Below are 24,682 nucleotides of genomic sequence, written 5' to 3' on the forward strand. Positions count from 1 at the left end.
TCTCCCAGATGGTCACGTCGCTTCTGGTGATGATTCCAATGGCCTGATCGAGCGCTCTACTATTTGAGCTAATTTCCCTCGGTGCTGTTCATTGGCCGCTTTTTCGACGTGGTCAAAAAATAAAATAAAAGATCACATCTGCTCTGTGGTGGCCTCTTTGCCCTGCCCGCCATTTAGTCGTCAAATTACCTGGAATATCGCGCTTTTCTTTTGAAGGCCCTACCTGGTCCTGCTCCAGTAAACGTGTGAGGAGCCCTGCATGCCGAATCACGAGTTACTCAGAAACAATGCAAATTGGCACCGCCTTGGATTGACATTCTGCTATTTTCCTCCAAGGCTGTTTTTTTTTTTATTCATTCTCTTCCGCCCGGGCAGCAGCATTCAGTAGCCTAAAGGTTCCATGGTGTAATGGTTAGCACTCTGGACTCTGAATCCAGCGATCCGAGTTCAAATCTCGGTGGAACCTGGCTTTTTGCCAGCACTGCTCAAAAAAGCTGGAATAGCATGCTAATCCCTTGGAGTCTGGAGAATGACAGTTAGTCTGGGCTTTGTAGTAATGTGAGCTGAAAGTGGCCGGTTAGCTCAGCTGGTTAGAGCGTGGTGCTAATAACGCCAAGGTCGCGGGTTCGAGCCCCGTATTGGCCAAACTTTTACTGTCTTAGGACTCAGAGGCATTTTAAGGCTCTGATCGGTCTCACAGACATGCATGTTGCAGGAAAGCTGAGTCAACGCAGCCGAAATAGCTCAGTTGGGAGAGCATTAGACTGAAGATCTAAAGGTCCCTGGTTCGATCCCGGGTTTCGGCAAAGCAGTGTGGGTGTTCTGTTTTTGGCATGAGGGTCAGGTGACCGAAACTCATCCAAAAAACCTAGCTGCTTCACTCTTAAGTCCACCTGCTTCCACTTGACCAAAACGATATCCTTCTCCCAGATCAGGGGTCACCAATCCTGGTCGTGGAGGGCCGGTGTCCCTGCAGGGTTTAGCTCCATCTTGCCTCAACACACCTGCCTGGATGTTTCAAGTATACCCAGTAAGACCTTGATTAGCTTGGTCAGGTGTGTTTGATTAGGGTTGGAACTAAAATCTGCAGGACACCGGCCCTCCAGGAACAAGTTTGGTGATCACTGTCCCAGATGGTCGCTTCTGGTGATGATTCCAATGGCCTGATCGACAGCACTCTGCTATATATTTAGCGCTTTGATGTCCCACTGCGGATGCGCCACTGAATAAAAGAAAACTGTGACTTGATAGGGCTTCTGAGGTGTTGCAATGCTAAGTACTACACAGGAACCAGCAAAGCTGAACTAAGAAGTTTTGCTTTCAACCCTCAAGGTGCCGCCAGCTTTGCAATGAAGGAAATGTGAAAGGCAAGGAAACAGAAGTGGAGAATGCGGGCATCGATCCCGCTACCTCTCGCATGCTAAGCAAGCGCTCTACCACTTGAGCTAATTCCCCTCGGTGCCATAAATTGGCCGATTTTTCGACGTGGTCAAAAAATATAATAAAAGATCACATCTGCTCTGTGGTGGCCTCTTTGCCCTGCCCGCCATTTAGTCGTCAAATTACCTGGAATATCGCGCTTTTCTTTTGAAGGCCCTACCTGGTCCTGCTCCAGTAAACGTGTGAGGAGCCCTGCATGCCGAATGACGAGTTACTCAGAAACATTGCAAATTGGCACCACTTTGGATTGACATTCTGCTACTTTCCTCCAAGGCTGTTTTTTTTTTTTTTTATTCATTCTCTTCCGCCCGGGCAGCAGCTATCAGCAATCTCGAGGTTCCATGGTGTAATGGTTAGCACTCTGGACTCTGAATCCAGCGATCCGAGTTTAAACCTAGCTGCTTCAACCTTAAGTCCACCAGCTTCCACTTGACCAAAACGCTATCCTTCTCCCAGATGGTCACGTCGCTTCTGGTGATGATTCCAATGGCCTGATCGAGCGCTCTACTATTTGAGCTAATTTCCCTCGGTGCTGTTCATTGGCCGCTTTTTCGACGTGGTCAAAAAATAAAATAAAAGATCACATCTGCTCTGTGGTGGCCTCTTTGCCCTGCCCGCCATTTAGTCGTCAAATTACCTGGAATATCGCGCTTTTCTTTTGAAGGCCCTACCTGGTCCTGCTCCAGTAAACGTGTGAGGAGCCCTGCATGCCGAATCACGAGTTACTCAGAAACAATGCAAATTGGCACCGCCTTGGATTGACATTCTGCTATTTTCCTCCAAGGCTGTTTTTTTTTTTATTCATTCTCTTCCGCCCGGGCAGCAGCATTCAGTAGCCTAAAGGTTCCATGGTGTAATGGTTAGCACTCTGGACTCTGAATCCAGCGATCCGAGTTCAAATCTCGGTGGAACCTGGCTTTTTGCCAGCACTGCTCAAAAAAGCTGGAATAGCATGCTAATCCCTTGGAGTCTGGAGAATGACAGTTAGTCTGGGCTTTGTAGTAATGTGAGCTGAAAGTGGCCGGTTAGCTCAGCTGGTTAGAGCGTGGTGCTAATAACGCCAAGGTCGCGGGTTCGAGCCCCGTATTGGCCAAACTTTTACTGTCTTAGGACTCAGAGGCATTTTAAGGCTCTGATCGGTCTCACAGACATGCATGTTGCAGGAAAGCTGAGTCAACGCAGCCGAAATAGCTCAGTTGGGAGAGCATTAGACTGAAGATCTAAAGGTCCCTGGTTCGATCCCGGGTTTCGGCAAAGCAGTGTGGGTGTTCTGTTTTTGGCATGAGGGTCAGGTGACCGAAACTCATCCAAAAAACCTAGCTGCTTCACTCTTAAGTCCACCTGCTTCCACTTGACCAAAACGATATCCTTCTCCCAGATCAGGGGTCACCAATCCTGGTCGTGGAGGGCCGGTGTCCCTGCAGGGTTTAGCTCCATCTTGCCTCAACACACCTGCCTGGATGTTTCAAGTATACCCAGTAAGACCTTGATTAGCTTGGTCAGGTGTGTTTGATTAGGGTTGGAACTAAAATCTGCAGGACACCGGCCCTCCAGGAACAAGTTTGGTGATCACTGTCCCAGATGGTCGCTTCTGGTGATGATTCCAATGGCCTGATCGACAGCACTCTGCTATATATTTAGCGCTTTGATGTCCCACTGCGGATGCGCCACTGAATAAAAGAAAACTGTGACTTGATAGGGCTTCTGAGGTGTTGCAATGCTAAGTACTACACAGGAACCAGCAAAGCTGAACTAAGAAGTTTTGCTTTCAACCCTCAAGGTGCCGCCAGCTTTGCAATGAAGGAAATGTGAAAGGCAAGGAAACAGAAGTGGAGAATGCGGGCATCGATCCCGCTACCTCTCGCATGCTAAGCGAGCGCTCTACCACTTGAGCTAATTCCCCTCGGTGCCATAAATTGGCCGATTTTTCGACGTGGTCAAAAAATATAATAAAAGATCACATCTGCTCTGTGGTGGCCTCTTTGCCCTGCCCGCCATTTAGTCGTCAAATTACCTGGAATATCGCGCTTTTCTTTTGAAGGCCCTACCTGGTCCTGCTCCAGTAAACGTGTGAGGAGCCCTGCATGCCGAATGACGAGTTACTCAGAAACATTGCAAATTGGCACCACTTTGGATTGACATTCTGCTACTTTCCTCCAAGGCTGTTTTTTTTTTTTTTTTATTCATTCTCTTCCGCCCGGGCAGCAGCTATCAGCAATCTCGAGGTTCCATGGTGTAATGGTTAGCACTCTGGACTCTGAATCCAGCGATCCGAGTTTAAACCTAGCTGCTTCAACCTTAAGTCCACCAGCTTCCACTTGACCAAAACGCTATCCTTCTCCCAGATGGTCACGTCGCTTCTGGTGATGATTCCAATGGCCTGATCGAGCGCTCTACTATTTGAGCTAATTTCCCTCGGTGCTGTTCATTGGCCGCTTTTTCGACGTGGTCAAAAAATAAAATAAAAGATCACATCTGCTCTGTGGTGGCCTCTTTGCCCTGCCCGCCATTTAGTCGTCAAATTACCTGGAATATCGCGTTTTCTTTTGAAGGCCCTACCTGGTCCTGCTCCAGTAAACGTGTGAGGAGCCCTGCATGCCGAATCACGAGTTACTCAGAAACAATGCAAATTGGCACCGCCTTGGATTGACATTCTGCTATTTTCCTCCAAGGCTGTTTTTTTTTTTATTCATTCTCTTCCGCCCGGGCAGCAGCATTCAGTAGCCTAAAGGTTCCATGGTGTAATGGTTAGCACTCTGGACTCTGAATCCAGCGATCCGAGTTCAAATCTCGGTGGAACCTGGCTTTTTGCCAGCACTGCTCAAAAAAGCTGGAATAGCATGCTAATCCCTTGGAGTCTGGAGAATGACAGTTAGTCTGGGCTTTGTAGTAATGTGAGCTGAAAGTGGCCGGTTAGCTCAGCTGGTTAGAGCGTGGTGCTAATAACGCCAAGGTCGCGGGTTCGAGCCCCGTATTGGCCAAACTTTTACTGTCTTAGGACTCAGAGGCATTTTAAGGCTCTGATCGGTCTCACAGACATGCATGTTGCAGGAAAGCTGAGTCAACGCAGCCGAAATAGCTCAGTTGGGAGAGCATTAGACTGAAGATCTAAAGGTCCCTGGTTCGATCCCGTGTTTCGGCAAAGCAGTGTGGGTGTTGTATTTTTGGCATGAGGGTCAGGTGACCGAAACTCATCCAAAAAACCTAGCTGCTTCACTCTTAAGTCCACCTGCTTCCACTTGACCAAAACGATATCCTTCTCCCAGATCAGGGGTCACCAATCCTGGTCGTGGAGGGCCGGTGTCCCTGCAGGGTTTAGCTCCATCTTGCCTCAACACACCTGCCTGGATGTTTCAAGTATACCCAGTAAGACCTTGATTAGCTTGGTCAGGTGTGTTTGATTAGGGTTGGAACTAAAATCTGCAGGACACCGGCCCTCCAGGAACAAGTTTGGTGATCACTGTCCCAGATGGTCGCTTCTGGTGATGATTCCAATGGCCTGATCGACAGCACTCTGCTATATATTTAGCGCTTTGATGTCCCACTGCGGATGCGCCACTGAATAAAAGAAAACTGTGACTTGATAGGGCTTCTGAGGTGTTGCAATGCTAAGTACTACACAGGAACCAGCAAAGCTGAACTAAGAAGTTTTGCTTTCAACCCTCAAGGTGCCGCCAGCTTTGCAATGAAGGAAATGTGAAAGGCAAGGAAACAGAAGTGGAGAATGCGGGCATCGATCCCGCTACCTCTCGCATGCTAAGCGAGCGCTCTACCACTTGAGCTAATTCCCCTCGGTGCCATAAATTGGCCGATTTTTCGACGTGGTCAAAAAATATAATAAAAGATCACATCTGCTCTGTGGTGGCCTCTTTGCCCTGCCCGCCATTTAGTCGTCAAATTACCTGGAATATCGCGCTTTTCTTTTGAAGGCCCTACCTGGTCCTGCTCCAGTAAACGTGTGAGGAGCCCTGCATGCCGAATGACGAGTTACTCAGAAACATTGCAAATTGGCACCACTTTGGATTGACATTCTGCTACTTTCCTCCAAGGCTGTTTTTTTTTTTTTTTATTCATTCTCTTCCGCCCGGGCAGCAGCTATCAGCAATCTCGAGGTTCCATGGTGTAATGGTTAGCACTCTGGACTCTGAATCCAGCGATCCGAGTTTAAACCTAGCTGCTTCAACCTTAAGTCCACCAGCTTCCACTTGACCAAAACGCTATCCTTCTCCCAGATGGTCACGTCGCTTCTGGTGATGATTCCAATGGCCTGATCGAGCGCTCTACTATTTGAGCTAATTTCCCTCGGTGCTGTTCATTGGCCGCTTTTTCGACGTGGTCAAAAAATAAAATAAAAGATCACATCTGCTCTGTGGTGGCCTCTTTGCCCTGCCCGCCATTTAGTCGTCAAATTACCTGGAATATCGCGCTTTTCTTTTGAAGGCCCTACCTGGTCCTGCTCCAGTAAACGTGTGAGGAGCCCTGCATGCCGAATCACGAGTTACTCAGAAACAATGCAAATTGGCACCGCCTTGGATTGACATTCTGCTATTTTCCTCCAAGGCTGTTTTTTTTTTTATTCATTCTCTTCCGCCCGGGCAGCAGCATTCACTAGCCTCAAGGTTCCATGGTGTAATGGTTAGCACTCTGGACTCTGAATCCAGCGATCCGAGTTCAAATCTCGGTGGAACCTGGCTTTTTGCCAGCACTGCTCAAAAAAGCTGGAATAGCATGCTAATCCCTTGGAGTCTGGAGAATGACAGTTAGTCTGGGCTTTGTAGTAATGTGAGCTGAAAGTGGCCGGTTAGCTCAGCTGGTTAGAGCGTGGTGCTAATAACGCCAAGGTTGCGGGTTCGAGCCCCGTATTGGCCAAACTTTTACTGTCTTAGGACTCAGAGGCATTTTAAGGCTCTGATCGGTCTCACAGACATGCATGTTGCAGGAAAGCTGAGTCAACGCAGCCGAAATAGCTCAGTTGGGAGAGCGTTAGACTGAAGATCTAAAGGTCCCTGGTTCGATCCTGGGTTTCGGCAAAGCAGTGTGGGTGTTCTGTTTTTGGCATGAGGGTCAGGTGACCGAAACTCATCCAAAAAACCTAGCTGCTTCACTCTTAAGTCCACCTGCTTCCACTTGACCAAAACGATATCCTTCTCCCAGATCAGGCTTCACCAATCCTGGTCGTGGAGGGCCGGTGTCCCTGCAGGGTTTAGCTCCATCTTGCCTCAACACACCTGCCTGGATGTTTCAAGTATACCCAGTAAGACCTTGATTAGCTTGGTCAGGTGTGTTTGATTAGGGTTGGAACTAAAATCTGCAGGACACCGGCCCTCCAGGAACAAGTTTGGTGATCACTGTCCCAGATGGTCGCTTCTGGTGATGATTCCAATGGCCTGATCGACAGCACTCTGCTATATATTTAGCGCTTTGATGTCCCACTGCGGATGCACCACTGAATAAAAGAAAACTGTGACTTGATAGGGCTTCTGAGGTGTTGCAATGCTAAGTACTACACAGGAACCAGCAAAGCTGAACTAAGAAGTTTTGCTTTCAACCCTCAAGGTGCCGCCAGCTTTGCAATGAAGGAAATGTGAAAGGCAAGGAAACAGAAGTGGAGAATGCGGGCATCGATCCCGCTACCTCTCGCATGCTAAGCGAGCGCTCTACCACTTGAGCTAATTCCCCTCGGTGCCATAAATTGGCCGATTTTTCGACGTGGTCAAAAAATATAATAAAAGATCACATCTGCTCTGTGGTGGCCTCTTTGCCCTGCCCGCCATTTAGTCGTCAAATTACCTGGAATATCGCGCTTTTCTTTTGAAGGCCCTACCTGGTCCTGCTCCAGTAAACGTGTGAGGAGCCCTGCATGCCGAATGACGAGTTACTCAGAAACATTGCAAATTGGCACCACTTTGGATTGACATTCTGCTACTTTCCTCCAAGGCTGTTTTTTTTTTTTTTTTTATTCATTCTCTTCCGCCCGGGCAGCAGCTATCAGCAATCTCGAGGTTCCATGGTGTAATGGTTAGCACTCTGGACTCTGAATCCAGCGATCCGAGTTTAAACCTAGCTGCTTCAACCTTAAGTCCACCAGCTTCCACTTGACCAAAACGCTATCCTTCTCCCAGATGGTCACGTCGCTTCTGGTGATGATTCCAATGGCCTGATCGAGCGCTCTACTATTTGAGCTAATTTCCCTCGGTGCTGTTCATTGGCCGCTTTTTCGACGTGGTCAAAAAATAAAATAAAAGATCACATCTGCTCTGTGGTGGCCTCTTTGCCCTGCCCGCCATTTAGTCGTCAAATTACCTGGAATATCGCGCTTTTCTTTTGAAGGCCCTACCTGGTCCTGCTCCAGTAAACGTGTGAGGAGCCCTGCATGCCGAATCACGAGTTACTCAGAAACAATGCAAATTGGCACCGCCTTGGATTGACATTCTGCTATTTTCCTCCAAGGCTGTTTTTTTTTTTATTCATTCTCTTCCGCCCGGGCAGCAGCATTCAGTAGCCTAAAGGTTCCATGGTGTAATGGTTAGCACTCTGGACTCTGAATCCAGCAATCCGAGTTCAAATCTCGGTGGAACCTGGCTTTTTGCCAGCACTGCTCAAAAAAGCTGGAATAGCATGCTAATCCCTTGGAGTCTGGAGAATGACAGTTAGTCTGGGCTTTGTAGTAATGTGAGCTGAAAGTGGCCGGTTAGCTCAGCTGGTTAGAGCGTGGTGCTAATAACGCCAAGGTCGCGGGTTCGAGCCCCGTATTGGCCAAACTTTTACTGTCTTAGGACTCAGAGGCATTTTAAGGCTCTGATCGGTCTCACAGACATGCATGTTGCAGGAAAGCTGAGTCAACGCAGCCGAAATAGCTCAGTTGGGAGAGCATTAGACTGAAGATCTAAAGGTCCCTGGTTCGATCCCGGGTTTCGGCAAAGCAGTGTGGGTGTTCTGTTTTTGGCATGAGGGTCAGGTGACCGAAACTCATCCAAAAAACCTAGCTGCTTCACTCTTAAGTCCACCTGCTTCCACTTGACCAAAACGATATCCTTCTCCCAGATCAGGGGTCACCAATCCTGGTCGTGGAGGGCCGGTGTCCCTGCAGGGTTTAGCTCCATCTTGCCTCAACACACCTGCCTGGATGTTTCAAGTATACCCAGTAAGACCTTGATTAGCTTGGTCAGGTGTGTTTGATTAGGGTTGGAACTAAAATCTGCAGGACACCGGCCCTCCAGGAACAAGTTTGGTGATCACTGTCCCAGATGGTCGCTTCTGGTGATGATTCCAATGGCCTGATCGACAGCACTCTGCTATATATTTAGCGCTTTGATGTCCCACTGCGGATGCGCCACTGAATAAAAGAAAACTGTGACTTGATAGGGCTTCTGAGGTGTTGCAATGCTAAGTACTACACAGGAACCAGCAAAGCTGAACTAAGAAGTTTTGCTTTCAACCCTCAAGGTGCCGCCAGCTTTGCAATGAAGGAAATGTGAAAGGCAAGGAAACAGAAGTGGAGAATGCGGGCATCGATCCCGCTACCTCTCGCATGCTAAGCGAGCGCTCTACCACTTGAGCTAATTCCCCTCGGTGCCATAAATTGGCCGATTTTTCGACGTGGTCAAAAAATATAATAAAAGATCACATCTGCTCTGTGGTGGCCTCTTTGCCCTGCCCGCCATTTAGTCGTCAAATTACCTGGAATATCGCGCTTTTCTTTTGAAGGCCCTACCTGGTCCTGCTCCAGTAAACGTGTGAGGAGCCCTGCATGCCGAATGACGAGTTACTCAGAAACATTGCAAATTGGCACCACTTTGGATTGACATTCTGCTACTTTCCTCCAAGGCTGTTTTTTTTTTTTTTTATTCATTCTCTTCCGCCCGGGCAGCAGCTATCAGCAATCTCGAGGTTCCATGGTGTAATGGTTAGCACTCTGGACTCTGAATCCAGCGATCCGAGTTTAAACCTAGCTGCTTCAACCTTAAGTCCACCAGCTTCCACTTGACCAAAACGCTATCCTTCTCCCAGATGGTCACGTCGCTTCTGGTGATGATTCCAATGGCCTGATCGAGCGCTCTACTATTTGAGCTAATTTCCCTCGGTGCTGTTCATTGGCCGCTTTTTCGACGTGGTCAAAAAATAAAATAAAAGATCACATCTGCTCTGTGGTGGCCTCTTTGCCCTGCCCGCCATTTAGTCGTCAAATTACCTGGAATATCGCGCTTTTCTTTTGAAGGCCCTACCTGGTCCTGCTCCAGTAAACGTGTGAGGAGCCCTGCATGCCGAATCACGAGTTACTCAGAAACAATGCAAATTGGCACCGCCTTGGATTGACATTCTGCTATTTTCCTCCAAGGCTGTTTTTTTTTTTATTCATTCTCTTCCGCCCGGGCAGCAGCATTCAGTAGCCTCAAGGTTCCATGGTGTAATGGTTAGCACTCTGGACTCTGAATCCAGCGATCCGAGTTCAAATCTCGGTGGAACCTGGCTTTTTGCCAGCACTGCTCAAAAAAGCTGGAATAGCATGCTAATCCCTTGGAGTCTGGAGAATGACAGTTAGTCTGGGCTTTGTAGTAATGTGAGCTGAAAGTGGCCGGTTAGCTCAGCTGGTTAGAGCGTGGTGCTAATAACGCCAAGGTCGCGGGTTCGAGCCCCGTATTGGCCAAACTTTTACTGTCTTAGGACTCAGAGGCATTTTAAGGCTCTGATCGGTCTCACAGACATGCATGTTGCAGGAAAGCTGAGTCAACGCAGCCGAAATAGCTCAGTTGGGAGAGCGTTAGACTGAAGATCTAAAGGTCCCTGGTTCGATCCCGGGTTTCGGCAAAGCAGTGTGGGTGTTCTGTTTTTGGCATGAGGGTCAGGTGACCGAAACTCATCCAAAAAACCTAGCTGCTTCACTCTTAAGTCCACCTGCTTCCACTTGACCAAAACGATATCCTTCTCCCAGATCAGGGGTCACCAATCCTGGTCGTGGAGGGCCGGTGTCCCTGCAGGGTTTAGCTCCATCTTGCCTCAACACACCTGCCTGGATGTTTCAAGTATACCCAGTAAGACCTTGATTAGCTTGGTCAGGTGTGTTTGATTAGGGTTGGAACTAAAATCTGCAGGACACCGGCCCTCCAGGAACAAGTTTGGTGATCACTGTCCCAGATGGTCGCTTCTGGTGATGATTCCAATGGCCTGATCGACAGCACTCTGCTATATATTTAGCGCTTTGATGTCCCACTGCGGATGCGCCACTGAATAAAAGAAAACTGTGACTTGATAGGGCTTCTGAGGTGTTGCAATGCTAAGTACTACACAGGAACCAGCAAAGCTGAACTAAGAAGTTTTGCTTTCAACCCTCAAGGTGCCGCCAGCTTTGCAATGAAGGAAATGTGAAAGGCAAGGAAACAGAAGTGGAGAATGCGGGCATCGATCCCGCTACCTCTCGCATGCTAAGCGAGCGCTCTACCACTTGAGCTAATTCCCCTCGGTGCCATAAATTGGCCGATTTTTCGACGTGGTCAAAAAATATAATAAAAGATCACATCTGCTCTGTGGTGGCCTCTTTGCCCTGCCCGCCATTTAGTCGTCAAATTACCTGGAATATCGCGCTTTTCTTTTGAAGGCCCTACCTGGTCCTGCTCCAGTAAACGTGTGAGGAGCCCTGCATGCCGAATGACGAGTTACTCAGAAACATTGCAAATTGGCACCACTTTGGATTGACATTCTGCTACTTTCCTCCAAGGCTGTTTTTTTTTTTTTTTATTCATTCTCTTCCGCCCGGGCAGCAGCTATCAGCAATCTCGAGGTTCCATGGTGTAATGGTTAGCACTCTGGACTCTGAATCCAGCGATCCGAGTTTAAACCTAGCTGCTTCAACCTTAAGTCCACCAGCTTCCACTTGACCAAAACGCTATCCTTCTCCCAGATGGTCACGTCGCTTCTGGTGATGATTCCAATGGCCTGATCGAGCGCTCTACTATTTGAGCTAATTTCCCTCGGTGCTGTTCATTGGCCGCTTTTTCGACGTGGTCAAAAAATAAAATAAAAGATCACATCTGCTCTGTGGTGGCCTCTTTGCCCTGCCCGCCATTTAGTCGTCAAATTACCTGGAATATCGCGCTTTTCTTTTGAAGGCCCTACCTGGTCCTGCTCCAGTAAACGTGTGAGGAGCCCTGCATGCCGAATCACGAGTTACTCAGAAACAATGCAAATTGGCACCGCCTTGGATTGACATTCTGCTATTTTCCTCCAAGGCTGTTTTTTTTTTTATTCATTCTCTTCCGCCCGGGCAGCAGCATTCAGTAGCCTCAAGGTTCCATGGTGTAATGGTTAGCACTCTGGACTCTGAATCCAGCGATCCGAGTTCAAATCTCGGTGGAACCTGGCTTTTTGCCAGCACTGCTCAAAAAAGCTGGAATAGCATGCTAATCCCTTGGAGTCTGGAGAATGACAGTTAGTCTGGGCTTTGTAGTAATGTGAGCTGAAAGTGGCCGGTTAGCTCAGCTGGTTAGAGCGTGGTGCTAATAACGCCAAGGTCGCGGGTTCGAGCCCCGTATTGGCCAAACTTTTACTGTCTTAGGACTCAGAGGCATTTTAAGGCTCTGATCGGTCTCACAGACATGCATGTTGCAGGAAAGCTGAGTCAACGCAGCCGAAATAGCTCAGTTGGGAGAGCGTTAGACTGAAGATCTAAAGGTCCCTGGTTCGATCCCGGGTTTCGGCAAAGCAGTGTGGGTGTTCTGTTTTTGGCATGAGGGTCAGGTGACCGAAACTCATCCAAAAAACCTAGCTGCTTCACTCTTAAGTCCACCTGCTTCCACTTGACCAAAACGATATCCTTCTCCCAGATCAGGGGTCACCAATCCTGGTCGTGGAGGGCCGGTGTCCCTGCAGGGTTTAGCTCCATCTTGCCTCAACACACCTGCCTGGATGTTTCAAGTATACCCAGTAAGACCTTGATTAGCTTGGTCAGGTGTGTTTGATTAGGGTTGGAACTAAAATCTGCAGGACACCGGCCCTCCAGGAACAAGTTTGGTGATCACTGTCCCAGATGGTCGCTTCTGGTGATGATTCCAATGGCCTGATCGACAGCACTCTGCTATATATTTAGCGCTTTGATGTCCCACTGCGGATGCGCCACTGAATAAAAGAAAACTGTGACTTGATAGGGCTTCTGAGGTGTTGCAATGCTAAGTACTACACAGGAACCAGCAAAGCTGAACTAAGAAGTTTTGCTTTCAACCCTCAAGGTGCCGCCAGCTTTGCAATGAAGGAAATGTGAAAGGCAAGGAAACAGAAGTGGAGAATGCGGGCATCGATCCCGCTACCTCTCGCATGCTAAGCGAGCGCTCTACCACTTGAGCTAATTCCCCTCGGTGCCATAAATTGGCCGATTTTTCGACGTGGTCAAAAAATATAATAAAAGATCACATCTGCTCTGTGGTGGCCTCTTTGCCCTGCCCGCCATTTAGTCGTCAAATTACCTGGAATATCGCGCTTTTCTTTTGAAGGCCCTACCTGGTCCTGCTCCAGTAAACGTGTGAGGAGCCCTGCATGCCGAATGACGAGTTACTCAGAAACATTGCAAATTGGCACCACTTTGGATTGACATTCTGCTACTTTCCTCCAAGGCTGTTTTTTTTTTTTTTTTATTCATTCTCTTCCGCCCGGGCAGCAGCTATCAGCAATCTCGAGGTTCCATGGTGTAATGGTTAGCACTCTGGACTCTGAATCCAGCGATCCGAGTTTAAACCTAGCTGCTTCAACCTTAAGTCCACCAGCTTCCACTTGACCAAAACGCTATTCTTCTCCCAGATGGTCACATCGCTTCTGGTGATGATTCCAATGGCCTGATCGAGCGCTCTACTATTTGAGCTAATTTCCCTCGGTGCTGTTCATTGGCCGCTTTTTCGACGTGGTCAAAAAATAAAATAAAAGATCACATCTGCTCTGTGGTGGCCTCTTTGCCCTGCCCGCCATTTAGTCGTCAAATTACCTGGAATATCGCGCTTTTCTTTTAAAGGCCCTACCTGGTCCTGCTCCAGTAAACGTGTGAGGAGCCCTGCATGCCGAATCACGAGTTACTCAGAAACAATGCAAATTGGCACCGCCTTGGATTGACATTCTGCTATTTTCCTCCAAGGCTGTTTTTTTTTTTTATTCATTCTCTTCCGCCCGGGCAGCAGCATTCAGTAGCCTAAAGGTTCCATGGTGTAATGGTTAGCACTCTGGACTCTGAATCCAGCGATTCGAGTTCAAATCTCGGTGGAACCTGGCTTTTTGCCAGCACTGCTCAAAAAAGCTGGAATAGCATGCTAATCCCTTGGAGTCTGGAGAATGACAGTTAGTCTGGGCTTTGTAGTAATGTGAGCTGAAAGTAGCCGGTTAGCTCAGCTGGTTAGAGCGTGGTGCTAATAACGCCAAGGTCGCGGGTTCGAGCCCCGTATTGGCCAAACTTTTACTGTCTTAGGACTCAGAGGCACTTTAAGGCTCTGATCGGTCTCACAGACATGCATGTTGCAGGAAAGCTGAGTCAATGCAGCCGAAATAGCTCAGTTGGGAGAGCGTTAGACTGAAGATCTAAAGGTTCCTGGTTCGATCCTGGGTTTCGGCAAAGCAGTGTGGGTGTTCTGTTTTTGGCATGAGGGTCAGGTGACCGAAACTCATCCAAAAAACCTAGCTGCTTCACTCTTAAGTCCACCTGCTTCCACTTGACCAAAACGATATCCTTCTCCCAGATCAGGCTTCACCAATCCTGGTCGTGGAGGGCCGGTGTCCCTGCAGGGTTTAGCTCCATCTTGCCTCAACACACCTGCCTGGATGTTTCAAGTATACCCAGTAAGACCTTGATTAGCTTGGTCAGGTGTGTTTGATTAGGGTTGGAACTAAAATCTGCAGGACACCGGCCCTCCAGGAACAAGTTTGGTGATCACTGTCCCAGATGGTCGCTTCTGGTGATGATTCCAATGGCCTGATCGACAGCACTCTGCTATGTATTTAGCGCTTTGATGTCCCACTGCGGATGCGCCACTGAATAAAAGAAAACTGTGACTTGATAGGGCTTCTGAGGTGTTGCAATGCTAAGTACTACACAGGAACCAGCAAAGCTGAACTAAGAAGTTTTGCTTTCAACCCTCAAGGTGCCGCCAGCTTTGCAATGAAGGAAATGTGAAAGGCAAGGAAACAGAAGTGGAGAATGCGGGCATCGATCCCGCTACCTCTCGCATGCTAAGCGAGCGCTCTACCACTTGAGCTAATTCCCCTCGGTGCCATAAATTGGCCGATTTTTCGACGTGGTCAAAAAATATAATAAAAGATCACATCTGCTCTGTGGTGGCCTCTTTGCCCTGCCCGCCATTTAGTCGTCAAATTACCTGGAATATCGCGCTTTTCCTTTGAAGGCCCTACCTGGTCCTGCTCCAGTAAACGTGTGAGGAGCCCTGCATGCCGAATGACGAGTTACTCAGAAACATTGCAAATTGGCACCACTTTGGATTGACATTCTGCTACTTTCCTCCAAGGCTGTTTTTTTTTTCTTTTATTCATTCTCTTCCGCCCGGGCAGCAGCTATCAGCAATCTCGAGGTTCCATGGTGTAATGGTTAGCACTCTGGACTCTGAATCCAGCGATCCGAGTTTAAACCTAGCTGCTTCAACCTTAAGTCCACCAGCTTCCACTTGACCAAAACGCTATCCTTCTCCCAGATGGTCACGTCGCTTCTGGTGATGATTCCAATGGCCTGATCGAGCGCTCTACTATTTGAGCTAATTTCCCTCGGTGCTGTTCATTGGCCGCTTTTTCGACGTGGTCAAAAAATAAAATAAAAGATCACATCTGCTCTGTGGTGGCCTCTTTGCCCTGCCCGCCATTTAGTCGTCAAATTACCTGGAATATCGCGCTTTTCTTTTGAAGGCCCTACCTGGTCCTGCTCCAGTAAACGTGTGAGGAGCCCTGCATGCCGAATCACGAGTTACTCAGAAACAATGCAAATTGGCACCGCCTTGGATTGACATTCTGCTATTTTCCTCCAAGGCTGTTTTTTTTTTTATTCATTCTCTTCCGCCCGGGCAGCAGCATTCAGTAGCCTCAAGGTTCCATGGTGTAATGGTTAGCACTCTGGACTCTGAATCCAGCGATCTGAGTTCAAATCTCGGTGGAACCTGGCTTTTTGCCAGCACTGCTCAAAAAAGCTGGAATAGCATGCTAATCCCTTGGAGTCTGGAGAATGACAGTTAGTCTGGGCTTTGTAGTAATGTGAGCTGAAAGTGGCCGGTTAGCTCAGCTGGTTAGAGCGTGGTGCTAATAACGCCAAGGTCGCGGGTTCGAGCCCCGTATTGGCCAAACTTTTACTGTCTTAGGACTCAGAGGCATTTTAAGGCTCTGATCGGTCTCACAGACATGCATGTTGCAGGAAAGCTGAGTCAACGCAGCCGAAATAGCTCAGTTGGGAGAGCGTTAGACTGAAGATCTAAAGGTCCCTGGTTCGATCCCGGGTTTCGGCAAAGCAGTGTGGGTGTTCTGTTTTTGGCATGAGGGTCAGGTGACCGAAACTCATCCAAAAAACCTAGCTGCTTCACTCTTAAGTCCACCTGCTTCCACTTGACCAAAACGATATCCTTCTCCCAGATCAGGCTTCACCAATCCTGGTCGTGGAGGGCCGGTGTCCCTGCAGGGTTTAGCTCCATCTTGCCTCAACACACCTGCCTGGATGTTTCAAGTATACCCAGTAAGACCTTGATTAGCTTGGTCAGGTGTGTTTGATTAGGGTTGGAACTAAAATCTGCAGGACACCGGCCCTCCAGGAACAAGTTTGGTGATCACTGTCCCAGATGGTCGCTTCTGGTGATGATTCCAATGGCCTGATCGACAGCACTCTGCTATATATTTAGCGCTTTGATGTCCCACTGCGGATGCGCCACTGAATAAAAGAAAACTGTGACTTGATAGGGCTTCTGAGGTGTTGCAATGCTAAGTACTACACAGGAACCAGCAAAGCTGAACTAAGAAGTTTTGCTTTCAACCCTCAAGGTGCCGCCAGCTTTGCAATGAAGGAAATGTGAAAGGCAAGGAAACAGAAGTGGAGAATGCGGGCATCGATCCCGCTACCTCTCGCATGCTAAGCGAGCGCTCTACCACTTGAGCTAATTCCCCTCGGTGCCATAAATTGGCCGATTTTTCGACGTGGTCAAAAAATATAATAAAAGATCACATCTGCTCTGTGGTGGCCTCTTTGCCCTGCCCGCCATTTAGTCGTCAAATTACCTGGAATATCGCGCTTTTCTTTTGAAGGCCCTACCTGGTCCTGCTCCAGTAAACGTGTGAGGAGCCCTGCATGCCGAATGACGAGTTACTCAGAAACATTGCAAATTGGCACCACTTTGGATTGACATTCTGCTACTTTCCTCCAAGGCTGTTTTTTTTTTTTTTTATTCATTCTCTTCCGCCCGGGCAGCAGCTATCAGCAATCTCGAGGTTCCATGGTGTAATGGTTAGCACTCTGGACTCTGAATCCAGCGATCCGAGTTTAAACCTAGCTGCTTCAACCTTAAGTCCACCAGCTTCCACTTGACCAAAACGCTATCCTTCTCCCAGATGGTCACGTCGCTTCTGGTGATGATTCCAATGGCCTGATCGAGCGCTCTACTATTTGAGCTAATTTCCCTCGGTGCTGTTCATTGGCCGCTTTTTCGACGTGGTCAAAAAATAAAATAAAAGATCACATCTGCTCTGTGGTGGCCTCTTTGCCCTGCCCGCCATTTAGTCGTCAAATTACCTGGAATATCGCGCTTTTCTTTTGAAGGCCCTACCTGGTCCTGCTCCAGTAAACGTGTGAGGAGCCCTGCATGCCGAATCACGAGTTACTCAGAAACAATGCAAATTGGCACCGCCTTGGATTGACATTCTGCTATTTTCCTCCAAGGCTGTTTTTTTTTTTATTCATTCTCTTCCGCCCGGGCAGCAGCATTCAGTAGCCTAAAGGTTCCATGGTGTAATGGTTAGCACTCTGGACTCTGAATCCAGCGATCCGAGTTCAAATCTCGGTGGAACCTGGCTTTTTGCCAGCACTGCTCAAAAAAGCTGGAATAGCATGCTAATCCCTTGGAGTCTGGAGAATGACAGTTAGTCTGGGCTTTGTAGTAATGTGAGCTGAAAGTGGCCGGTTAGCTCAGCTGGTTAGAGCGTGGTGCTAATAACGCCAAGGTCGCGGGTTCGAGCCCCGTATTGGCCAAACTTTTACTGTCTTAGGACTCAGAGGCATTTTAAGGCTCTGATCGGTCTCACAGACATGCATGTTGCAGGAAAGCTGAGTCAACGCAGCCGAAATAGCTCAGTTGGGAGAGCGTTAGACTGAAGATCTAAAGGTCCCTGGTTCGATCCCGGGTTTCGGCAAAGCAGTGTGGGTGTTCTGTTTTTGGCATGAGGGTCAGGTGACCGAAACTCATCCAAAAAACCTAGCTGCTTCACTCTTAGTCGTCAAATTACCTGGAATATCGCGCTTTTCTTTTGAAGGCCCTACCTGGTCCTGCTCCAGTAAACGTGTGAGGAGCCCTGCATGCCGAATCACGAGTTACTCAGAAACAATGCAAATTGGCACCGCCTTGGATTGACATTCTGCTATTTTCCTCCAAGGCTGTTTTTTTTTTTATTCATTCTCTTCCGCCCGGGCAGCAGCATTCAGTAGCCTAAAGGTTCCATGGTGTAATGGTTAGCACTCTGGACTCTGAATCCAGCGATCCGAGTTCAAATCTCGGTGGAACCTGGCTTTTTGCCAGCACTGCTCAAAAAAGCTGGAATAGCATGCTAATCCCTTGGAGTCTGGAGAATGACAGTTAGTCTGGGCTTTGTAGTAATGTGAGCTGAAAGTGGCCGGTTAGCTCAGCTGGTTAGAGCGTGGTGCTAATAACGCCAAGGTCGCGGGTTCGAGCCCCGTATTGGCCAAACTTTTACTGTCTTAGGACTCAGAGGCATTTTAAGGCTCTGATCGGTCTCACAGACATGCATGTTGCAGGAAAGCTGAGTCAACGCAGCCGAAATAGCTCAGTTGGGAGAGCGTTAGACTGAAGATCTAAAGGTCCCTGGTTCGATCCCGGGTTTCGGCAAAGCAGTGTGGGTGTTCTGTTTTTGGCATGAGGGTCAGGTGACCGAAACTCATCCAAAAAACCTAGCTGCTTCACTCTTAAGTCCACCTGCTTCCACTTGACCAAAACGATATCCTTCTCCCAGATCAGGGGTCACCAATCCTGGTCGTGGAGGGCCGGTGTCCCTGCAGGGTTTAGCTCCATCTTGCCTCAACACACCTGCCTGGATGTTTCAAGTATACCCAGTAAGACCTTGATTAGCTTGGTCAGGTGTGTTTGATTAGGGTTGGAACTAAAATCTGCAGGACACCGGCCCTCCAGGAACAAGTTTGGTGATCACTGTCCCAGATGGTCGCTTCTGGTGATGATTCCAATGGCCTGATCGACAGCACTCTGCTATATATTTAGCGCTTTGATGTCCCACTGCGGATGCGCCACTGAATAAAAGAAAACTGTGACTTGATAGGGCTTCTGAGGTGTTGCAATGCTAAGTACTACACAGGAACCAGCAAAGCTGAACTAAGAAGTTTTGCTTTCAACCCTCAAGGTGCCGCCAGCTTTGCAATGAAGGAAATGTGAAAGGCAAGGAAACAGAAGTGGAGAATGCGGGCATCGATCCCGCTACCTCTCGCATGCTAAGCGAGCGCTCTACCACTTGAGCTAATTCCCCTCGGTGCCATAAATTGGCCGATTTTTCGACGTGGTCAAAAAATATAATAAAAGATCACATCTGCTCTGTGGTGGCCTCTTTGCCCTGCCCGCCATTTAGTCGTCAAATTACCTGGAATATCGCGCTTTTCTTTTGAAGGCCCTACCTGGTCCTGCTCCAGTAAACGTGTGAGGAGCCCTGCATGCCGAATGACGAGTTACTCAGAAACATTGCAAATTGGCACCACTTTGGATTGACATTCTGCTACTTTCCTCCAAGGCTGTTTTTTTTTTTTTTTTATTCATTCTCTTCCGCCCGGGCAGCAGCTATCAGCAATCTCGAGGTTCCATGGTGTAATGGTTAGCACTCTGGACTCTGAATCCAGCGATCCGAGTTTAAACCTAGCTGCTTCAACCTTAAGTCCACCAGCTTCCACTTGACCAAAACGCTATCCTTCTCCCAGATGGTCACGTCGCTTCTGGTGATGATTCCAATGGCCTGATCGAGCGCTCTACTATTTGAGCTAATTTCCCTCGGTGCTGTTCATTGGCCGCTTTTTCGACGTGGTCAAAAAATAAAATAAAAGATCACATCTGCTCTGTGGTGGCCTCTTTGCCCTGCCCGCCATTTAGTCGTCAATATACCTGGAATATCGCGCTTTTCTTTTGAAGGCCCTACCTGGTCCTGCTCCAGTAAACGTGTGAGGAGCCCTGCATGCCGAATCACGAGTTACTCAGAAACAATGCAAATTGGCACCGCCTTGGATTGACATTCTGCTATTTTCCTCCAAGGCTGTTTTTTTTTTTATTCATTCTCTTCCGCCCGGGCAGCAGCATTCAGTAGCCTAAAGGTTCCATGGTGTAATGGTTAGCACTCTGGACTCTGAATCCAGCGATCCGAGTTCAAATCTCGGTGGAACCTGGCTTTTTGCCAGCACTGCTCAAAAAAGCTGGAATAGCATGCTAATCCCTTGGAGTCTGGAGAATGACAGTTAGTCTGGGCTTTGTAGTAATGTGAGCTGAAAGTGGCCGGTTAGCTCAGCTGGTTAGAGCGTGGTGCTAATAACGCCAAGGTCGCGGGTTCGAGCCCCGTATTGGCCAAACTTTTACTGTCTTAGGACTCAGAGGCATTTTAAGGCTCTGATCGGTCTCACAGACATGCATGTTGCAGGAAAGCTGAGTCAACGCAGCCGAAATAGCTCAGTTGGGAGAGCGTTAGACTGAAGATCTAAAGGTCCCTGGTTCGATCCCGGGTTTCGGCAAAGCAGTGTGGGTGTTCTGTTTTTGGCATGAGGGTCAGGTGACCGAAACTCATCCAAAAAACCTAGCTGCTTCACTCTTAAGTCCACCTGCTTCCACTTGACCAAAACGATATCCTTCTCCCAGATCAGGGGTCACCAATCCTGGTCGTGGAGGGCCGGTGTCCCTGCAGGGTTTAGCTCCATCTTGCCTCAACACACCTGCCTGGATGTTTCAAGTATACCCAGTAAGACCTTGATTAGCTTGGTCAGGTGTGTTTGATTAGGGTTGGAACTAAAATCTGCAGGACACCGGCCCTCCAGGAACAAGTTTGGTGATCACTGTCCCAGATGGTCGCTTCTGGTGATGATTCCAATGGCCTGATCGACAGCACTCTGCTATATATTTAGCGCTTTGATGTCCCACTGCGGATGCGCCACTGAATAAAAGAAAACTGTGACTTGATAGGGCTTCTGAGGTGTTGCAATGCTAAGTACTACACAGGAACCAGCAAAGCTGAACTAAGAAGTTTTGCTTTCAACCCTCAAGGTGCCGCCAGCTTTGCAATGAAGGAAATGTGAAAGGCAAGGAAACAGAAGTGGAGAATGCGGGCATCGATCCCGCTACCTCTCGCATGCTAAGCGAGCGCTCTACCACTTGAGCTAATTCCCCTCGGTGCCATAAATTGGCCGATTTTTCGACGTGGTCAAAAAATATAATAAAAGATCACATCTGCTCTGTGGTGGCCTCTTTGCCCTGCCCGCCATTTAGTCGTCAAATTACCTGGAATATCGCGCTTTTCTTTTGAAGGCCCTACCTGGTCCTGCTCCAGTAAACGTGTGAGGAGCCCTGCATGCCGAATGACGAGTTACTCAGAAACATTGCAAATTGGCACCACTTTGGATTGACATTCTGCTACTTTCCTCCAAGGCTGTTTTTTTTTTTTTTTTTATTCATTCTCTTCCGCCCGGGCAGCAGCTATCAGCAATCTCGAGGTTCCATGGTGTAATGGTTAGCACTCTGGACTCTGAATCCAGCGATCCGAGTTTAAACCTAGCTGCTTCAACCTTAAGTCCACCAGCTTCCACTTGACCAAAACGCTATCCTTCTCCCAGATGGTCACGTCGCTTCTGGTGATGATTCCAATGGCCTGATCGAGCGCTCTACTATTTGAGCTAATTTCCCTCGGTGCTGTTCATTGGCCGCTTTTTCGACGTGGTCAAAAAATAAAATAAAAGATCACATCTGCTCTGTGGTGGCCTCTTTGCCCTGCCCGCCATTTAGTCGTCAAATTACCTGGAATATCGCGCTTTTCTTTTGAAGGCCCTACCTGGTCCTGCTCCAGTAAACGTGTGAGGAGCCCTGCATGCCGAATCACGAGTTACTCAGAAACAATGCAAATTGGCACCGCCTTGGATTGACATTCTGCTATTTTCCTCCAAGGCTGTTTTTTTTTTTATTCATTCTCTTCCGCCCGGGCAGCAGCATTCAGTAGCCTAAAGGTTCCATGGTGTAATGGTTAGCACTCTGGACTCTGAATCCAGCGATCCGAGTTCAAATCTCGGTGGAACCTGGCTTTTTGCCAGCACTGCTCAAAAAAGCTGGAATAGCATGCTAATCCCTTGGAGTCTGGAGAATGACAGTTAGTCTGGGCTTTGTAGTAATGTGAGCTGAAAGTGGCCGGTTAGCTCAGCTGGTTAGAGCGTGGTGCTAATAACGCCAAGGTCGCGGGTTCGAGCCCCGTATTGGCCAAACTTTTACTGTCTTAGGACTCAGAGGCATTTTAAGGCTCTGATCGGTCTCACAGACATGCATGTTGCAGGAAAGCTGAGTCAACGCAGCCGAAATAGCTCAGTTGGGAGAGCGTTAGACTGAAGATCTAAAGGTCCCTGGTTCGATCCCGGGTTTCGGCAAAGCAGTGTGGGTGTTCTGTTTTTGGCATGAGGGTCAGGTGACCGAAACTCATCCAAAAAACCTAGCTGCTTCACTCTTAAGTCCACCTGCTTCCACTTGACCAAAACGATATCCTTCTCCCAGATCAGGGGTCACCAATCCTGGTCGTGGAGGGCCGGTGTCCCTGCAGGGTTTAGCTCCATCTTGCCTCAACACACCTGCCTGGATGTTTCAAGTATACCCAGTAAGACCTTGATTAGCTTGGTCAGGTGTGTTTGATTAGGGTTGGAACTAAAATCTGCAGGACACCGGCCCTCCAGGAACAAGTTTGGTGATCACTGTCCCAGATGGTCGCTTCTGGTGATGATTCCAATGGCCTGATCGACAGCACTCTGCTATATATTTAGCGCTTTGATGTCCCACTGCGGATGCGCCACTGAATAAAAGAAAACTGTGACTTGATAGGGCTTCTGAGGTGTTGCAATGCTAAGTACTACACAGGAACCAGCAAAGCTGAACTAAGAAGTTTTGCTTTCAACCCTCAAGGTGCCGCCAGCTTTGCAATGAAGGAAATGTGAAAGGCAAGGAAACAGAAGTGGAGAATGCGGGCATCGATCCCGCTACCTCTCGCATGCTAAGCGAGCGCTCTACCACTTGAGCTAATTCCCCTCGGTGCCATAAATTGGCCGATTTTTCGACGTGGTCAAAAAATATAATAAAAGATCACATCTGCTCTGTGGTGGCCTCTTTGCCCTGCCCGCCATTTAGTCGTCAAATTACCTGGAATATCGCGCTTTTCTTTTGAAGGCCCTACCTGGTCCTGCTCCAGTAAACGTGTGAGGAGCCCTGCATGCCGAATGACGAGTTACTCAGAAACATTGCAAATTGGCACCACTTTGGATTGACATTCTGCTACTTTCCTCCAAGGCTGTTTTTTTTTTTTTTTATTCATTCTCTTCCGCCCGGGCAGCAGCTATCAGCAATCTCGAGGTTCCATGGTGTAATGGTTAGCACTCTGGACTCTGAATCCAGCGATCCGAGTTTAAACCTAGCTGCTTCAACCTTAAGTCCACCAGCTTCCACTTGACCAAAACGCTATCCTTCTCCCAGATGGTCACGTCGCTTCTGGTGATGATTCCAATGGCCTGATCGAGCGCTCTACTATTTGAGCTAATTTCCCTCGGTGCTGTTCATTGGCCGCTTTTTCGACGTGGTCAAAAAATAAAATAAAAGATCACATCTGCTCTGTGGTGGCCTCTTTGCCCTGCCCGCCATTTAGTCGTCAAATTACCTGGAATATCGCGCTTTTCTTTTGAAGGCCCTACCTGGTCCTGCTCCAGTAAACGTGTGAGGAGCCCTGCATGCCGAATCACGAGTTACTCAGAAACAATGCAAATTGGCACCGCCTTGGATTGACATTCTGCTATTTTCCTCCAAGGCTGTTTTTTTTTTTATTCATTCTCTTCCGCCCGGGCAGCAGCATTCAGTAGCCTAAAGGTTCCATGGTGTAATGGTTAGCACTCTGGACTCTGAATCCAGCGATCCGAGTTCAAATCTCGGTGGAACCTGGCTTTTTGCCAGCACTGCTCAAAAAAGCTGGAATAGCATGCTAATCCCTTGGAGTCTGGAGAATGACAGTTAGTCTGGGCTTTGTAGTAATGTGAGCTGAAAGTGGCCGGTTAGCTCAGCTGGTTAGAGCGTGGTGCTAATAACGCCAAGGTCGCGGGTTCGAGCCCCGTATTGGCCAAACTTTTACTGTCTTAGGACTCAGAGGCATTTTAAGGCTCTGATCGGTCTCACAGACATGCATGTTGCAGGAAAGCTGAGTCAACGCAGCCGAAATAGCTCAGTTGGGAGAGCGTTAGACTGAAGATCTAAAGGTCCCTGGTTCGATCCCGGGTTTCGGCAAAGCAGTGTGGGTGTTCTGTTTTTGGCATGAGGGTCAGGTGACCGAAACTCATCCAAAAAACCTAGCTGCTTCACTCTTAAGTCCACCTGCTTCCACTTGACCAAAACGATATCCTTCTCCCAGATCAGGGGTCACCAATCCTGGTCGTGGAGGGCCGGTGTCCCTGCAGGGTTTAGCTCCATCTTGCCTCAACACACCTGCCTGGATGTTTCAAGTATACCCAGTAAGACCTTGATTAGCTTGGTCAGGTGTGTTTGATTAGGGTTGGAACTAAAATCTGCAGGACACCGGCCCTCCAGGAACAAGTTTGGTGATCACTGTCCCAGATGGTCGCTTCTGGTGATGATTCCAATGGCCTGATCGACAGCACTCTGCTATATATTTAGCGCTTTGATGTCCCACTGCGGATGCGCCACTGAATAAAAGAAAACTGTGACTTGATAGGGCTTCTGAGGTGTTGCAATGCTAAGTACTACACAGGAACCAGCAAAGCTGAACTAAG

The 24,682-nt window shown here is 48.4% G+C and overlaps 54 non-coding genes across 54 annotated transcripts; 42 read left to right on the forward strand and 12 right to left on the reverse strand.

The window, feature by feature from the left end:
• The first annotated feature begins 394 nt into the window (after positions 1–394).
• Positions 395–466, forward strand: trnaq-cug (transfer RNA glutamine (anticodon CUG)). The gene has a single exon. It is a non-coding gene; the product is annotated as a tRNA-Gln (tRNA).
• Positions 467–571: 105 nt separating this feature from the next.
• trnai-aau (transfer RNA isoleucine (anticodon AAU)) lies at positions 572–645 on the forward strand. The gene has a single exon. It is a non-coding gene; the product is annotated as a tRNA-Ile (tRNA).
• An 88-nt stretch (positions 646–733) lies between these two features.
• trnaf-gaa (transfer RNA phenylalanine (anticodon GAA)) lies at positions 734–806 on the forward strand. The gene has a single exon. It is a non-coding gene; the product is annotated as a tRNA-Phe (tRNA).
• Positions 807–1,382: 576 nt separating this feature from the next.
• Positions 1,383–1,455, reverse strand: trnaa-agc (transfer RNA alanine (anticodon AGC)). The gene has a single exon. It is a non-coding gene; the product is annotated as a tRNA-Ala (tRNA).
• An 827-nt stretch (positions 1,456–2,282) lies between these two features.
• On the forward strand, positions 2,283–2,354 carry trnaq-cug (transfer RNA glutamine (anticodon CUG)). The gene has a single exon. It is a non-coding gene; the product is annotated as a tRNA-Gln (tRNA).
• A 105-nt stretch (positions 2,355–2,459) lies between these two features.
• On the forward strand, positions 2,460–2,533 carry trnai-aau (transfer RNA isoleucine (anticodon AAU)). Its single transcript has one exon. It is a non-coding gene; the product is annotated as a tRNA-Ile (tRNA).
• An 88-nt stretch (positions 2,534–2,621) lies between these two features.
• On the forward strand, positions 2,622–2,694 carry trnaf-gaa (transfer RNA phenylalanine (anticodon GAA)). Its single transcript has one exon. It is a non-coding gene; the product is annotated as a tRNA-Phe (tRNA).
• Positions 2,695–3,270: 576 nt separating this feature from the next.
• On the reverse strand, positions 3,271–3,343 carry trnaa-agc (transfer RNA alanine (anticodon AGC)). The gene has a single exon. It is a non-coding gene; the product is annotated as a tRNA-Ala (tRNA).
• An 827-nt stretch (positions 3,344–4,170) lies between these two features.
• On the forward strand, positions 4,171–4,242 carry trnaq-cug (transfer RNA glutamine (anticodon CUG)). Its single transcript has one exon. It is a non-coding gene; the product is annotated as a tRNA-Gln (tRNA).
• A 105-nt stretch (positions 4,243–4,347) lies between these two features.
• trnai-aau (transfer RNA isoleucine (anticodon AAU)) lies at positions 4,348–4,421 on the forward strand. Its single transcript has one exon. It is a non-coding gene; the product is annotated as a tRNA-Ile (tRNA).
• An 88-nt stretch (positions 4,422–4,509) lies between these two features.
• trnaf-gaa (transfer RNA phenylalanine (anticodon GAA)) lies at positions 4,510–4,582 on the forward strand. The gene has a single exon. It is a non-coding gene; the product is annotated as a tRNA-Phe (tRNA).
• A 576-nt stretch (positions 4,583–5,158) lies between these two features.
• On the reverse strand, positions 5,159–5,231 carry trnaa-agc (transfer RNA alanine (anticodon AGC)). The gene has a single exon. It is a non-coding gene; the product is annotated as a tRNA-Ala (tRNA).
• Positions 5,232–6,058: 827 nt separating this feature from the next.
• On the forward strand, positions 6,059–6,130 carry trnaq-cug (transfer RNA glutamine (anticodon CUG)). The gene has a single exon. It is a non-coding gene; the product is annotated as a tRNA-Gln (tRNA).
• A 105-nt stretch (positions 6,131–6,235) lies between these two features.
• On the forward strand, positions 6,236–6,309 carry trnai-aau (transfer RNA isoleucine (anticodon AAU)). The gene has a single exon. It is a non-coding gene; the product is annotated as a tRNA-Ile (tRNA).
• An 88-nt stretch (positions 6,310–6,397) lies between these two features.
• trnaf-gaa (transfer RNA phenylalanine (anticodon GAA)) lies at positions 6,398–6,470 on the forward strand. The gene has a single exon. It is a non-coding gene; the product is annotated as a tRNA-Phe (tRNA).
• Positions 6,471–7,046: 576 nt separating this feature from the next.
• Positions 7,047–7,119, reverse strand: trnaa-agc (transfer RNA alanine (anticodon AGC)). Its single transcript has one exon. It is a non-coding gene; the product is annotated as a tRNA-Ala (tRNA).
• An 829-nt stretch (positions 7,120–7,948) lies between these two features.
• trnaq-cug (transfer RNA glutamine (anticodon CUG)) lies at positions 7,949–8,020 on the forward strand. The gene has a single exon. It is a non-coding gene; the product is annotated as a tRNA-Gln (tRNA).
• A 105-nt stretch (positions 8,021–8,125) lies between these two features.
• Positions 8,126–8,199, forward strand: trnai-aau (transfer RNA isoleucine (anticodon AAU)). The gene has a single exon. It is a non-coding gene; the product is annotated as a tRNA-Ile (tRNA).
• Positions 8,200–8,287: 88 nt separating this feature from the next.
• trnaf-gaa (transfer RNA phenylalanine (anticodon GAA)) lies at positions 8,288–8,360 on the forward strand. The gene has a single exon. It is a non-coding gene; the product is annotated as a tRNA-Phe (tRNA).
• A 576-nt stretch (positions 8,361–8,936) lies between these two features.
• On the reverse strand, positions 8,937–9,009 carry trnaa-agc (transfer RNA alanine (anticodon AGC)). The gene has a single exon. It is a non-coding gene; the product is annotated as a tRNA-Ala (tRNA).
• An 827-nt stretch (positions 9,010–9,836) lies between these two features.
• On the forward strand, positions 9,837–9,908 carry trnaq-cug (transfer RNA glutamine (anticodon CUG)). Its single transcript has one exon. It is a non-coding gene; the product is annotated as a tRNA-Gln (tRNA).
• A 105-nt stretch (positions 9,909–10,013) lies between these two features.
• Positions 10,014–10,087, forward strand: trnai-aau (transfer RNA isoleucine (anticodon AAU)). Its single transcript has one exon. It is a non-coding gene; the product is annotated as a tRNA-Ile (tRNA).
• Positions 10,088–10,175: 88 nt separating this feature from the next.
• On the forward strand, positions 10,176–10,248 carry trnaf-gaa (transfer RNA phenylalanine (anticodon GAA)). Its single transcript has one exon. It is a non-coding gene; the product is annotated as a tRNA-Phe (tRNA).
• Positions 10,249–10,824: 576 nt separating this feature from the next.
• trnaa-agc (transfer RNA alanine (anticodon AGC)) lies at positions 10,825–10,897 on the reverse strand. Its single transcript has one exon. It is a non-coding gene; the product is annotated as a tRNA-Ala (tRNA).
• Positions 10,898–11,724: 827 nt separating this feature from the next.
• Positions 11,725–11,796, forward strand: trnaq-cug (transfer RNA glutamine (anticodon CUG)). Its single transcript has one exon. It is a non-coding gene; the product is annotated as a tRNA-Gln (tRNA).
• Positions 11,797–11,901: 105 nt separating this feature from the next.
• Positions 11,902–11,975, forward strand: trnai-aau (transfer RNA isoleucine (anticodon AAU)). The gene has a single exon. It is a non-coding gene; the product is annotated as a tRNA-Ile (tRNA).
• Positions 11,976–12,063: 88 nt separating this feature from the next.
• trnaf-gaa (transfer RNA phenylalanine (anticodon GAA)) lies at positions 12,064–12,136 on the forward strand. Its single transcript has one exon. It is a non-coding gene; the product is annotated as a tRNA-Phe (tRNA).
• A 576-nt stretch (positions 12,137–12,712) lies between these two features.
• Positions 12,713–12,785, reverse strand: trnaa-agc (transfer RNA alanine (anticodon AGC)). Its single transcript has one exon. It is a non-coding gene; the product is annotated as a tRNA-Ala (tRNA).
• An 829-nt stretch (positions 12,786–13,614) lies between these two features.
• On the forward strand, positions 13,615–13,686 carry trnaq-cug (transfer RNA glutamine (anticodon CUG)). The gene has a single exon. It is a non-coding gene; the product is annotated as a tRNA-Gln (tRNA).
• A 105-nt stretch (positions 13,687–13,791) lies between these two features.
• On the forward strand, positions 13,792–13,865 carry trnai-aau (transfer RNA isoleucine (anticodon AAU)). The gene has a single exon. It is a non-coding gene; the product is annotated as a tRNA-Ile (tRNA).
• An 88-nt stretch (positions 13,866–13,953) lies between these two features.
• trnaf-gaa (transfer RNA phenylalanine (anticodon GAA)) lies at positions 13,954–14,026 on the forward strand. The gene has a single exon. It is a non-coding gene; the product is annotated as a tRNA-Phe (tRNA).
• A 576-nt stretch (positions 14,027–14,602) lies between these two features.
• Positions 14,603–14,675, reverse strand: trnaa-agc (transfer RNA alanine (anticodon AGC)). The gene has a single exon. It is a non-coding gene; the product is annotated as a tRNA-Ala (tRNA).
• Positions 14,676–15,502: 827 nt separating this feature from the next.
• On the forward strand, positions 15,503–15,574 carry trnaq-cug (transfer RNA glutamine (anticodon CUG)). The gene has a single exon. It is a non-coding gene; the product is annotated as a tRNA-Gln (tRNA).
• Positions 15,575–15,679: 105 nt separating this feature from the next.
• On the forward strand, positions 15,680–15,753 carry trnai-aau (transfer RNA isoleucine (anticodon AAU)). Its single transcript has one exon. It is a non-coding gene; the product is annotated as a tRNA-Ile (tRNA).
• Positions 15,754–15,841: 88 nt separating this feature from the next.
• Positions 15,842–15,914, forward strand: trnaf-gaa (transfer RNA phenylalanine (anticodon GAA)). The gene has a single exon. It is a non-coding gene; the product is annotated as a tRNA-Phe (tRNA).
• A 576-nt stretch (positions 15,915–16,490) lies between these two features.
• trnaa-agc (transfer RNA alanine (anticodon AGC)) lies at positions 16,491–16,563 on the reverse strand. The gene has a single exon. It is a non-coding gene; the product is annotated as a tRNA-Ala (tRNA).
• An 827-nt stretch (positions 16,564–17,390) lies between these two features.
• Positions 17,391–17,462, forward strand: trnaq-cug (transfer RNA glutamine (anticodon CUG)). Its single transcript has one exon. It is a non-coding gene; the product is annotated as a tRNA-Gln (tRNA).
• Positions 17,463–17,567: 105 nt separating this feature from the next.
• On the forward strand, positions 17,568–17,641 carry trnai-aau (transfer RNA isoleucine (anticodon AAU)). Its single transcript has one exon. It is a non-coding gene; the product is annotated as a tRNA-Ile (tRNA).
• An 88-nt stretch (positions 17,642–17,729) lies between these two features.
• Positions 17,730–17,802, forward strand: trnaf-gaa (transfer RNA phenylalanine (anticodon GAA)). Its single transcript has one exon. It is a non-coding gene; the product is annotated as a tRNA-Phe (tRNA).
• A 298-nt stretch (positions 17,803–18,100) lies between these two features.
• On the forward strand, positions 18,101–18,172 carry trnaq-cug (transfer RNA glutamine (anticodon CUG)). Its single transcript has one exon. It is a non-coding gene; the product is annotated as a tRNA-Gln (tRNA).
• A 105-nt stretch (positions 18,173–18,277) lies between these two features.
• trnai-aau (transfer RNA isoleucine (anticodon AAU)) lies at positions 18,278–18,351 on the forward strand. The gene has a single exon. It is a non-coding gene; the product is annotated as a tRNA-Ile (tRNA).
• Positions 18,352–18,439: 88 nt separating this feature from the next.
• Positions 18,440–18,512, forward strand: trnaf-gaa (transfer RNA phenylalanine (anticodon GAA)). Its single transcript has one exon. It is a non-coding gene; the product is annotated as a tRNA-Phe (tRNA).
• A 576-nt stretch (positions 18,513–19,088) lies between these two features.
• trnaa-agc (transfer RNA alanine (anticodon AGC)) lies at positions 19,089–19,161 on the reverse strand. Its single transcript has one exon. It is a non-coding gene; the product is annotated as a tRNA-Ala (tRNA).
• Positions 19,162–19,989: 828 nt separating this feature from the next.
• Positions 19,990–20,061, forward strand: trnaq-cug (transfer RNA glutamine (anticodon CUG)). Its single transcript has one exon. It is a non-coding gene; the product is annotated as a tRNA-Gln (tRNA).
• Positions 20,062–20,166: 105 nt separating this feature from the next.
• On the forward strand, positions 20,167–20,240 carry trnai-aau (transfer RNA isoleucine (anticodon AAU)). Its single transcript has one exon. It is a non-coding gene; the product is annotated as a tRNA-Ile (tRNA).
• An 88-nt stretch (positions 20,241–20,328) lies between these two features.
• On the forward strand, positions 20,329–20,401 carry trnaf-gaa (transfer RNA phenylalanine (anticodon GAA)). Its single transcript has one exon. It is a non-coding gene; the product is annotated as a tRNA-Phe (tRNA).
• Positions 20,402–20,977: 576 nt separating this feature from the next.
• Positions 20,978–21,050, reverse strand: trnaa-agc (transfer RNA alanine (anticodon AGC)). Its single transcript has one exon. It is a non-coding gene; the product is annotated as a tRNA-Ala (tRNA).
• An 829-nt stretch (positions 21,051–21,879) lies between these two features.
• trnaq-cug (transfer RNA glutamine (anticodon CUG)) lies at positions 21,880–21,951 on the forward strand. The gene has a single exon. It is a non-coding gene; the product is annotated as a tRNA-Gln (tRNA).
• Positions 21,952–22,056: 105 nt separating this feature from the next.
• On the forward strand, positions 22,057–22,130 carry trnai-aau (transfer RNA isoleucine (anticodon AAU)). The gene has a single exon. It is a non-coding gene; the product is annotated as a tRNA-Ile (tRNA).
• Positions 22,131–22,218: 88 nt separating this feature from the next.
• trnaf-gaa (transfer RNA phenylalanine (anticodon GAA)) lies at positions 22,219–22,291 on the forward strand. Its single transcript has one exon. It is a non-coding gene; the product is annotated as a tRNA-Phe (tRNA).
• Positions 22,292–22,867: 576 nt separating this feature from the next.
• On the reverse strand, positions 22,868–22,940 carry trnaa-agc (transfer RNA alanine (anticodon AGC)). Its single transcript has one exon. It is a non-coding gene; the product is annotated as a tRNA-Ala (tRNA).
• An 827-nt stretch (positions 22,941–23,767) lies between these two features.
• trnaq-cug (transfer RNA glutamine (anticodon CUG)) lies at positions 23,768–23,839 on the forward strand. The gene has a single exon. It is a non-coding gene; the product is annotated as a tRNA-Gln (tRNA).
• A 105-nt stretch (positions 23,840–23,944) lies between these two features.
• On the forward strand, positions 23,945–24,018 carry trnai-aau (transfer RNA isoleucine (anticodon AAU)). The gene has a single exon. It is a non-coding gene; the product is annotated as a tRNA-Ile (tRNA).
• An 88-nt stretch (positions 24,019–24,106) lies between these two features.
• trnaf-gaa (transfer RNA phenylalanine (anticodon GAA)) lies at positions 24,107–24,179 on the forward strand. The gene has a single exon. It is a non-coding gene; the product is annotated as a tRNA-Phe (tRNA).
• Positions 24,180–24,682: the final 503 nt, after the last annotated feature.

This window comes from Danio rerio, chromosome 3, assembly GCF_049306965.1.
Source record: "Danio rerio strain Tuebingen ecotype United States chromosome 3, GRCz12tu, whole genome shotgun sequence".
Lineage (NCBI taxonomy): Eukaryota > Metazoa > Chordata > Actinopteri > Cypriniformes > Danionidae > Danio > Danio rerio.